The sequence below is a fragment of the Nematolebias whitei genome, chromosome 2 (genome assembly GCF_014905685.2).
Source record: "Nematolebias whitei isolate Nwh7 chromosome 2, NemWhi1, whole genome shotgun sequence".
NCBI lineage: Eukaryota > Metazoa > Chordata > Actinopteri > Cyprinodontiformes > Rivulidae > Nematolebias > Nematolebias whitei.
In genome coordinates, this window is record NC_056499.1 from 27,338,138 (window position 1) to 27,349,794 (window position 11,657).

Consider the following 11,657-nt stretch of genomic DNA (forward strand, 5'->3'; position numbering starts at 1 on the left):
TTTAATTGGATTTTTGATAACTGGTTCCTGATTTTTGGGTTTGGCTGGTTGCTGGTTTTATCAATCGATCAAGGAAGTCGTCGGCAGCAAATTTGGACCTGATCACGCTGCTTGCCTTTAGGATGGCTTGGTTCGTGTCTTGAGTACCCGGACTCAAATGCTTTGGGCCGAATGGATCAGATCTTAGGGATTTTACTCAGTCATGTTCCATCGGTGTGGCCACGTAATTTGGACATTTCGAAACCGAGTGAACCAACACAGACTGAAGGTAGATGTCATTAAGTTATGTCTGTCCCCAAATCAACTGTGTGTTTATCTGAATTCGGCTCCCTTTCCTGGCCTTGAAGGTCATCTTATCTGAATTCACCTGGAGAAAATGTGATCTGATGCTCACCACCCCCTCCCTGAGGAATTTCCAACTGATAACCAGATGAATCCATCTGAATAAACTTTGTGTCATTTCAGGACTCTTGGATTCTCATAGACGTTATTTTTGGCCATTCCTCGACATACCTCGAGAATGTTTATGGATCTCACTGGACGACACTGGCTGATTATTACATCTTTATCAGAACTCTTACAATGAACTCGAGAGCATCTATGATCATGCTCCCCCCCCCCCCCCCCCCCGCCTGCAGAATGTCTACGTCACTATGTGCTTGTTTGTGCGAGGTGATTTTTTAATATTAGAGGGTTTTTCTCAGGCAGGAAAAAAAAATATTCTGATAGGAATTTTTTCACCTCCAACTCCTACATGTGTCCATTTTACCACTTTTTGTCTCTCTAAACAGGTTTCACTTGTAAATGAGTCTTTTAGGCTCAATATGTGGTGGAGTGGTGGCGCAGAGGTTAGAAGATGGGCTTGTGATCGGAAAGTCGTAGGTTCACCTCCCCGTACCGTCAACATCAAAATGTGGGTGGAAAAGGTGTAACACCCACACCTGCCTCCACCCTCATTCACCTCACTCTGGGCCCCTGAGCAAGGCCCTTAACCCCCACCATCTGCTCCCTAAACAGGTCTCTCTTGAAAATGAGTTCTCCTGGCTCATTGAGACTAACTAGATAAATAACGGGTCAATGAAAAAAAAAAAAAGTGATTTATCTGTTTAAATAAAGGTTGAATGAAAAAAAAGATGTATGTTAAATTATCCATTTCTGGAGGTTTCATTAAAATCCATTTTGTGTTTTGTGTGATTTTAGTATCAGACAAGACAATTACACACACACACACACACACACACACACACACACACATACAGACGCAAGCAAAAACCATTATCTCCCATCTTTTGCCTTTTGGCTGCAGACAATAAATGTTTATTAAACATGTGTTGACCTTTTGGAGATGTAGTTGTACCGCACACTGAAATCCTAACATGTACTCTTACAACTGCATCCACTACGTTGCATATCCCCTGATTTTGATTGTATTTATGCACCTTTTTCGCCCACAGACAAACACATCTGTGCTCGAGAGTGGAGTCAGCGATACCATGTGTAGTTTAATCCACTCACAGTGCTCGAAGAGTTCTTTATTTTCAGCTAAAACTGCTGTCAACCTGTTAAATCCACTCGGAGGAAACAGGGAGCTCCTATCTCTGCACAGGCGTGTATTAACACACTTCACTTCTGCACGTTCAAAAAGCATGAACCTGTATTAGTATAAGTAGCTCGGGTGGCTTTAAAGCTTGGGAATGTATCAGCCTTACTAACATGTTTGCACCCGCAGGGCTTCAAAATGAATGGGCGAGGCAGCCGGTGATATCTGGACAAACATCATGGAGCATGTTAGCATGTATTTATAGAAAGCAGTGGTTTATTTTAGAGATATTTCAGAAAGACAGTAGAGATGGAGGATCACATGTCAGATATGAGCTCAAATTATGAGCATATGGCTGCAGAGCACGCGCAAATATCTTCTTTCACGTCTTTTCTTTCCTTCACTCGCTCTCAGCTCGGTTTCTGCCTCTCCTCCACCCTCGAAGCCCACCGCTCCATCCTTCCCTCCTCTAAATCCCTGCCATCCTCCCTCCCTCCTGCTTCATCTTCCACTGCCTGATTTAGACCTCTTGCCTGAGAGGAACATCAGAGCACAATGCGTTAGTGCTGGCTAAGCTTAAGTGGAGAGAGAAAACCAGAAAATTCTCTTTCATGAATAGATGCAAACAATCAGCAGCGTGAGGGTCTAACTGGAAACAGGAGGATGAGATAACACAGGCTGGGATGTAGGAGAGGAAAGGGTGAAGGTCAGAGAAGAAGGGGCAGGCAAACGTGACCAAGATACCAAAAGTCATTTCATGAAAACAAATTGTTTCATGACATTTGTGACGTTAAATTATAATTTCGAGCTTATGTGTGTTCAGGTTTTAGAAGAAAAGTTTTCAGTTTTCTAATAGTTGCACATAATTTTGAGATTCACACTCAGCTTTGTAGGATTTTCTCTCTCACAGCGACCCCCACACCCTGCTTCAGTTTTTATAATGAACACAGGAGCCTGATCCAAATAAAGTTCTAATTTAGTTAAGTTCAAAACACAGACTTTTCTTTAAAAAAATGTTTAACTGACTCAGCAAAAACACTGCTCAGATTTTTGCACTAATGCTCGTTGACAATGAATCTGATATGTCCTGTTTAAAGTGCTTTACTTGTGGCTGAGTCGTCCTACAATGCACGAGTTGGGAGTTCGATTTCACCAGCAGTCACATGCCGAAGTGTCCCTGGGCAAGACACTGAACCCCTCATTTCCTCTTATGTGTGTCCCATCGGTGTATGAATGTGATAAATCACTGATTAATCTCTGTAGAGATCTAGTAGAGTGATGTATGAATGGGTAAATGAGGACACAGATTGTAGTGTAAAGTGCTTTGAGTATCTTGATAATATAGAAATGTGCTATATACGTACAGTCCATTTACCATTTGCAGCCTAAATGTTCTTGTTAGAGTCGGATACTTTCAAAATAAAGGCTTAGAATGATTTGAAGCAATTTTCACGCCAGGATTTTAGACTAAGATTATCTAATTTGAGCTCAAAATCTGTAAAATTCACTTAGCTTTAGCCATGTTTGTTAGCTAAGGTGGATTAGCTGTGGTGGCCATCTTGAAATGAATTAACTCCAAAAGTTAATCTATTGTAGATATACATAAAATGAGCACTAAAGAAGCTCAAGCTGTTGACCTGGTTCTGATCCAATTGAGCCAAGTGTCACAACACGAATAAAAAGCACGCTTATACCTGAGCACAGATCTGCTTTATTAACAATGTTTGATCATTTGTGCCTGACCAGATCCAGTTTGGATTGAAATGTTGACATTCCACCAGGAAAAGTGTGTTACTCCTATGTACGTTTCTGCAGCCCGTCACCTTTACCTGCCATGTGCCTGCCTGGACTACCTCACCTCAGGTGTCACGACAACTCCCTAAAGATCAGACAAGTCAGAGACGTTTCAAGAAAACAGAGGACCCATAAAATATTCAGCTGCTAAGTTTTATATGTTGCAGCTGGTTAGACACACTGTCCTACATTTATGACCTAATAACATATATTTAAAACATCAGCTTGCAAACCATGGGTAACACAAGTTGTTGCTTTTTTTCCTGGCATTTGCTGCAACTGGGCTCACCCATTGGAGAAATCTTTAAACTATAAAAGTGTTGTTCTTCAAGTGGAAATTTCCTAAAATTTTTCCAAACAACATGTTTGTGGATTTTATATTTTTCGTTTCATTTGAAGATGTTACAATCACAACACAATTAAGTCTGTTGATTTCAACAAGCAAATACAGTACAGTACATGCAAAGATAAAAAAAAAACGTCATTCAGTGGCGATCCTGCAACGAGCACGTCTCGTTTGAGGCCTGAGAACGTCTGCGTCTGCTCTGACCTATAAAGGATGAGCCGTAGACAGCCGCTGGCAGAGACTACAATAAAAGCGAGTTCACCCACTGCTGTGTCTCTGCAGGTACAAGCCTGAATTACTGCATGGGAAGAAGGGAAAAAAAGAAAAGCTGGTTTTGGTACAGATTACTTCAGACATCACTGGTGATCACTTTTGGATGACATAATATCCCATCCTTAAAGAAAACATCAGCTATAAGCAAAACATTGTGACGACCAAACATATCCTCCACAGACTTGAAGCACTCTGCCTTCCAAAATTATTCATCCTCCTTTTCAGTTTTTGCAATGAACCAACACAAAATAGTCTAAACAGATGAAGCTAAATCATTTTAAGATGAAAATAAACAACAATAAACTAAATAAATCACGGCTGTCAACAAATTCAAAAGATTTCTGGATCTCCTTAAAAGCACAAGCAGCAAAATATTTTACAGCTAAATGTTTACTGAAACTTTTTTAGTTTTGGACATTTGTTATGCTGCGTAACTATGGCAACAAGGCAGTTTTCTACAACCAGCAGCAGCTGATTAACATCTCAAAAGCGCAAATAATATCTCAACTACAGCCCAAAATCTCAAAGGAGTTGAAAAGGATGTTCTGTGGATGCATTCTCATCTACCTACCAGCTGTGCTCGAGTGCCATACCACTGAGATCCTGGAACTAGCAGGAAACATGGCTCATGACCGCAGAAGGACGGGATCGTCCCTCGGCACCTACAGTTGGCTGTCCGCAGCAACGAGGAGCTCAACAGACTGTTGGGAGGAGTGGCCATCGCTCTGGGAGCAGTTCTGCCCGTCATTCGGGCGGTCCTACAGCCCGGGGGAACCGAGAGGCCAGCCAAGTCTGGGTGGACGGATCGGACGGCATCTGCAGCCAGTTTCTTAGGATCCACTGTGGGATGGACCTTTACAAGTAATCCTTCTTGCCTACAGCCATCAGTATCTATAACATCTCTTAATGAAATGAGGAATTCAGGAAATCACTATTGGGCAGTCTTTATTCAGTAGAATAAATAGTATTTTTACACAAAGTGGTAAAAATGGACTTAATTACGAGTTTTGTTGCTTTAAAATGTTATTGTTGTTGTTTTAGTGCAAAAAAAAAGTATTTTTTAATAGTTAAAAACAACTAAAAACTTTACATCAAGCTAAAATAATTGTATAATTTAAACAACACCCTAATGTCATTTCTTAGAGTCTATTTAAGCAAACACCAAACCACAAAGGCACCTCAAGGATTGAAGCACAGTTCAATTACAGGTCCATCTTGTAAATGAGTCCTCATGGCTCCTCGAGACAAGCTTGTATAAATAAAGGGTGAATGAACGAATTCAATTCAGTTTATTTATATAGCGCCAACTCAGGGCACTTTACAGGAACATTCACATATATAAAAGCCAATTAGTAAAGTTCTCTATCTAAGGAATCCAGCAGACATGTTGAATCTTCACTTTGTTGCAGTCTCCCATCCTGAGCGAGCACAGAGGCAACAGTGGAAAAGACTAACTCCCTTTTAAAAGGATGAAACCTCCAGAAGAACCAGGCTCAGGACAAGCGATCATCTGCTTTGACCGGCTGGTTGAGAGGACAGGAAGGAGAGACAGACGAACACAGAATGCTAGGTCCAGGTATAGGTCCAGGTGTATCTGAAAGACAAAAACACATGTTAAGATAGAAAAAATAATTACAAATACAAAACAGGTTGAGCAGAGTAAGTAAAGACAGTAGCATAATGAAGAAATGTGGTCAGTTTGTCCTCCAGCAGTCTAAGCCTATAGCTGCATAACTAAGGGACAGCTCAGGAAACCCAAGCCGACCATAACTATAGGATTTATCAAAAAGGAAAGTCTTGAGCCTAGTTTTAAAACTGGACAATGCGTCAGCCTCACGGACAGAAACTGGAAGTTGGTTCCACAAGAGAGGAGCAAAACGGAAAGCTCTGCCTCCCATTATGCTTTTGGAAACTCTAGGAACCACAAGTAAACCTGCAGTCTGAGAACGAAGAAGCACAGTTCTTCTCTAAACTGGACCATGATCACAGAAAACACCCCCCGCTCTGAAGCACAGTGGTGGCAGGATCATGCTGTGGACAGTCCTTGATAATATTTTTGAAAGGCCATTTGGAAGCAGGAATTACAAAGAAGCTAAGGTTATAAATGCTGTGGTGATTACTAAATATTTATTTCCACACAAATAAGCAATAAATTAAATTACACACAAAGGAGGCTACAAGTAATTTTTTTTGTATATTACTTTATTCAGATCTCAGGTAGTTTAGACTGGAACACAAGCTCATGTTTCAGGATGCACAACAACCATTGTCACACTGCAAGCCCATCATTTAAATGAGACTGCGATGAAGTGACCATTCAACACAATTTGCCGGCTCCCTCATATAAATAACTTTTACTAATTGGCTTTTTTTATTTAATGAATGAGAAAGCGTTTGTACAGTTCTTGAGACAACCTTTGTTGTGACTTTGTGCTGTATAAATAAACTATATTTAGTTTATTTAGGTTAATAGGTCAGTTTTTGTTTCTTAAAACCTGGTTATACTTCACAAGACGTCAGACATCTCACTGTGGTGATTGTGAGACGGTCTTTTCACACGGACAACTACTCAAAGAGAAACTACAGGGGCATAAATCCTGGTAGGCCTTCCCACTGCAGCACACGTCACGCTCAAACAGAAACACAGCTGACAAAGAGGATGTTTGTTTCCTACTTTGGTCAATAACTTTCCAGCAGATGCTGCTCTTACAGCTGATTGCAGCCACTTTTCATAAACAAACACGCCCACGAAGTTCTGACCAAACACACAATGCTTGATGCATACGCCTGTGAGAAATTACCGTAATGTCCGGACTATACTTTTTTCACCTGCTTTGAGCCTCGCAGCTTATGCAATGCTGCCGCTAATTTATGGATTTTTTTTTTTTTGGACAAGCTAAAGAGCTTTATGCTGCCAAAACATTTAGTCTCGTCACACCCGGGCGCTCACATAGCTGCCCAATACATGTCTCTCTTGGGGGGTGGGTCCTCGTGACTCAGTGAGACTACCTGTATAAATAAAGGTAAAATAAATAAATAAATCTGACTAATGAAATTACCGAACAGGTCACATTGGACCAAAGAAACTCGCACCCTCACCCCCTCCCTTGGGGCACGGTACATATTTAATTAAAAGTTTCAAAGATCTTTCCGTGTAAATGTCTCATGTTACAACATGGACACCCACAGCTTATAGACAAGTGCGGCCCCTATATGTATCAATTTTTTAACTTTTTTTAATTTAGTGGGCATGGCTTATATTCAGGTGCGCTCAGTAGTACGGAAATTACGGTAGTTCTGTCTGCGGGCAAAGCACAAGGAGGTCTCAGGCAGGGGAGAGAAAAGAAAATACACAATTTTTGTCATGTGACCACGCCAGTAAAACACAAAGTCTTACTTTAAAATAAATCTTGCTTATTGTGGACTACAAGCTTTACTCATAATCAACTGCAGACTGACTCAGACTTTCGTGTAACTAAGGATGTAAAAACAACAACAACAACATCTAACACAAAAGTGACTGTTGTGAAATAGTTTATAAAATACCAGTTGCATAAATGTTAGAACATTTTTGATTGGCGTTTTTTTCAGAGGTAACAAAAACCTGCTTTGGCTATGACTGTCCACTAATTCATCTGAATGATTTCTGCTGCAGGTAGGATACTGATCACTGAGAACTACTACACAGAATACCACTAAAAAAAACTAAATTTTTAGCCCAAACAGTTAGAGATTTAAAAGAAAATGTAGTTTGCCCTGAGCTATGGCAAATTCTTCTATGTTTTTTTTTCTCCGAAGTGGTAAACATGCGTCGATATGAAGAAAGCTGCATAAAGATGAGTTTCCCTTTCAGACCAAGTCCTTCAGTCTGACTCTCTTACGGAGGCGCTTTAAGTGCTCCACCCCTCAGAGATGAGCAGCTGCAGCTGTGCTCACAACCGGCAGCTGGATGCTGTCAGAAAAGGGGCCTATTGAGCAATCCGTGAATTGTCACTTCATCTCTTCCTTCCACATCTTTCTAAAGTGACAGAGCGGTGGAACTGAATGGAACAACACAGCAGATGTTCACATCAACCAGCCAGAACCTATCAAATGCAAACAGCATCCAGGAGAAAACTAAAGAAAAGGTGCAGCGTTCATTTCTAAGGTTTAATCCTCACCCCTGCATTTGTTAGCATTTTTTTAATTTAGACTTAGTGGGTGTGCTTACCTTCAGCACAGAGCAATTATCAAAGCGCTCATCTTTAGTGCAGTATGTACCCCACAGTGTGTGCTCTGCTTATCCTGTTTTGCGTCACGACCTTCTGTGTTCATCCCATCGCCTTGTTGTGACTCTGAGCTCCGCCTGAAGCCTGGACCTCCATCTGCTTTTTTGACTTCCTCTTCCACGCACGTGTGCCGAACTACTCGCTAGAAAACGCTCACAAAAGCACACGAGTCTCAAAACATAAAATTAAATTCAACAGCTTCTGGCATCCAGAGACACACGCTGAAGGAGTGAGGCTGATGAGTGCTCAACATGCTAATAACATGCAACCTTTTTGTCCTTATGTGTACCCCCTCCACTCTTTTAATGCAATGAAAAATGATGACATAAGTCATGACCCCAACTCTGCAGCACCCTCCTCTGTCCTCCTTCTGGAGCAAACACACGTAGGCTTTGCCGTCACTGAAAAGATGACGTTCTCCAGAGCAGAGTCTAATGCTGTTGAGTCAGGGCAGATCTCAGCTTGTTCCTATTTAAAATAAACACTCTTCACACAGTGAGCCCCAGCGTCCACCGTCTGACCTCAGAAACTCTGCACTCTGGCTCAAAGTTATAATCTGCTCTGCTTAAAATAGAAAAATATGAGAATATAATGGAAATAAGTCAAAATGCAAAGCGCTTTCCTTTGGATTTTCTTTACATTTTGTCAACAAAGACGAGCAGATTGCAGCCTCTTCAGCTCCGAGTGCCACACTGATCCAGCTCCTAAAATTAATCAAGTCAAGTCAAGTCACTGAACGTGTGCAGATGCTGCTAACAGAGTTAAGTCAGGTCCTCTGGACGGATTCAAAAAGTCAAAATTAAAAAAAACTTGCTGCAACGTTTCATCTTTAATCCAAAAGACTTCTTCAGTCTGAGGAGATGTACTGTCTTATAAATAGCACATTCTTATATCAGCCAGTTTGTTGAACACTAGCAATAACAATGCTGTTATTGCCAGTATCACTCAGCCCCCTGTGAATAGCAAGCTGCCATCAGGGCACTAATGGTCAGTCATTAGACTGATGGTCCTCCGAGTCTTTAATCCAAAAGACTAAACGTTTCAACAAGTTATTTATTTATTTATTTTTTAATCCGTCCAAAGAACCTGATTTAACTTTGTTAGATTTTTCTACCTGGATTACTGAGCATGCACCAGGATGCATGTGCTTGTTTATGCCTTCATGTGTAGCCCCTCAATCTGTTCATTCAGTCGAATCACGAGCGTACGGATGTTAGCATGGTCCCAGTGAGCAGCCCATCAGGACAGCTGAACCACAGCAGACATGAGGCTTTGTGGAGCTGGGCCAGATCTGAGAGGGGGGGAGGGGGGTATATGCTGTTCACATGTGTGGTGTATCTATTAATAGATATGTGACATTTGTTTTTACTTGTGCAAATGGACATTTTGACTTTTAGTGGGCTGGATCTCAACCCTGAACATTTTTTTTTAAATTCCTTTACTGTCAGCAAAATGTCAACGTTCTGACATGTGCTGAAACTGAGGGCATCTTCTTCCTTCACCCCCAAGTTCAACATCTCTCTCTCTCTCTCTCACACACACACACACACACACACACACACACACACACACACACACACACACACACACGAGTGTTGCTGCACGGGTCCCCGCTGACCTCGTCTGATCTCAGCTCTCACACATCGCTGCCCCTGAAGTCCAGCCATCCTCGGAGGCCATGTCTGTAAACACCAAATGTGCACACACTCTTTAGGTTGTGTTGCTCCCCGTGTGAGGAGGAGAGCGTGAGTCAGTGTTTGTTCGTGTGCACGTGGGGAGGGGGGCAAACCGTCCTCATCCTGTCACTTCCTCTGTTCCTCTGTCTGCTCAGGCTGGAGGATGAGCGCTCGGACAAACAGCAGACTACAGACGCAGATTACAGCCCACCTGACAAATCTACCCGCAGCCGTTGTTTTCCAAAGAAATTATTCCTCGAATGCGCCAGAGCGCCAGACTGACGCCAGAATGTTTTTGTTTGTTTTTTGGGGAGCTTGGTGTGAAAATGTATCACCACTGTCAGAAGTCTTGTGTCTAAATGATTTAGAGGAGAATTCATCATTAAGTGCTCGTGTTCAGTTTTATCATACAGACACTGATGGTTATATGAAACTCGTGGTTTCATTGTATGCAGATGACACAACTTTTAACAGCATCAGCAAAGATGGGTTTGCAGAAGATTTTTCTTGGTAAAAAAATAAATGAACAAACGAATAGTGCAACGGCTAAAGTAACAATATTTGGCCATAGAAAAGAAATGCCTACTGATGGTAAACAGAAGACTGAGCATTATTTTAAATGTGTGGAGAGAATATTAGCATAGTTTGTGGAACCAAACAGCATACTGTATCAGACAATTGTGAATAAAGCAAGTGCCATTTACTGCATTCTGGTGTATTTTAGCGGGTGGTTAACGTTTTACGTTTACATTAGTTTTTCTCCTTGTGTGAAAAGAGCATGCTCCGCTTCTCTCAAGCCCCCCCCCCCCCCCCCCCCCCCCCCCCCCCCACACACACACACACACACACACCACCCCACAGAGCACTATCGCCACTGCCTTCATGTGCTTCAATTCTCGGTTGTTTAGTTTTGCCATGAGAAAACTTTTTTTTTTTTTTATGAAAGTAAATTGGACTTTCTTTTTGACATTTTGATTGCTGTTATTTTGATAATCAAACATTTCTCTCATATTTCTAATACCGGTAAATAATCAACATTTTATTAATGATCCACTTAAACTGTAAAACTGATGCACAATTTACTTGTGCTGTTTAATTATGATTTTGTATTTTTTATTAAATTGCCCATGACTGTACAAAGCAGAGCTTCTAGTTCACATAATCTCCAGGAGAAGTTTGAGACAAGTTGGCCTATTCAAGGCCAAGTGGGGAAGCCAGATTCAGATAACACTGTTTTGGGACAGATCGACTCTGATTTAAAGTTCAAAGTTCTGCTGGTACCTCTCAGTGGCAATCCAAAACCGCCAGATTTTGTGGTCACTCCGCCGTGCAATGCTTATAGTCTTCTCCAAGGTCAATTCCTTCATGCCAGCGAGTTCCTGGAGCTACAAGTGGCCTGCGATTCTCAGCAATCGCATCCAGCTTACGCTTAGCTCACAAAAACTCTGAGTCTGAGCGCTAGAAGCACGGTACGTTCCTTCACACAAAACAGTCAGGCAGATTAGGAAGCTCTTAAGTGGCTGTTGTGTTTAAAATTAGTGTTTATGTAATTATTTTCAGATTACATATTCAATATAGGTTTTATTCGTTCAAGGCAGTCAAATTTGTGCATAACTTTATTATTAGTAAGCCTGAGTTACCGTATCCAAGCAAACAGTTACTGGAACACACCCTGTCAAAATAAGAGCGTTCCCGGTTCCTGTTCCAGCAGGATCTGGCTCCCTGTCTGGTTCTAAAAGAAACATGATGTTAACTGGTTT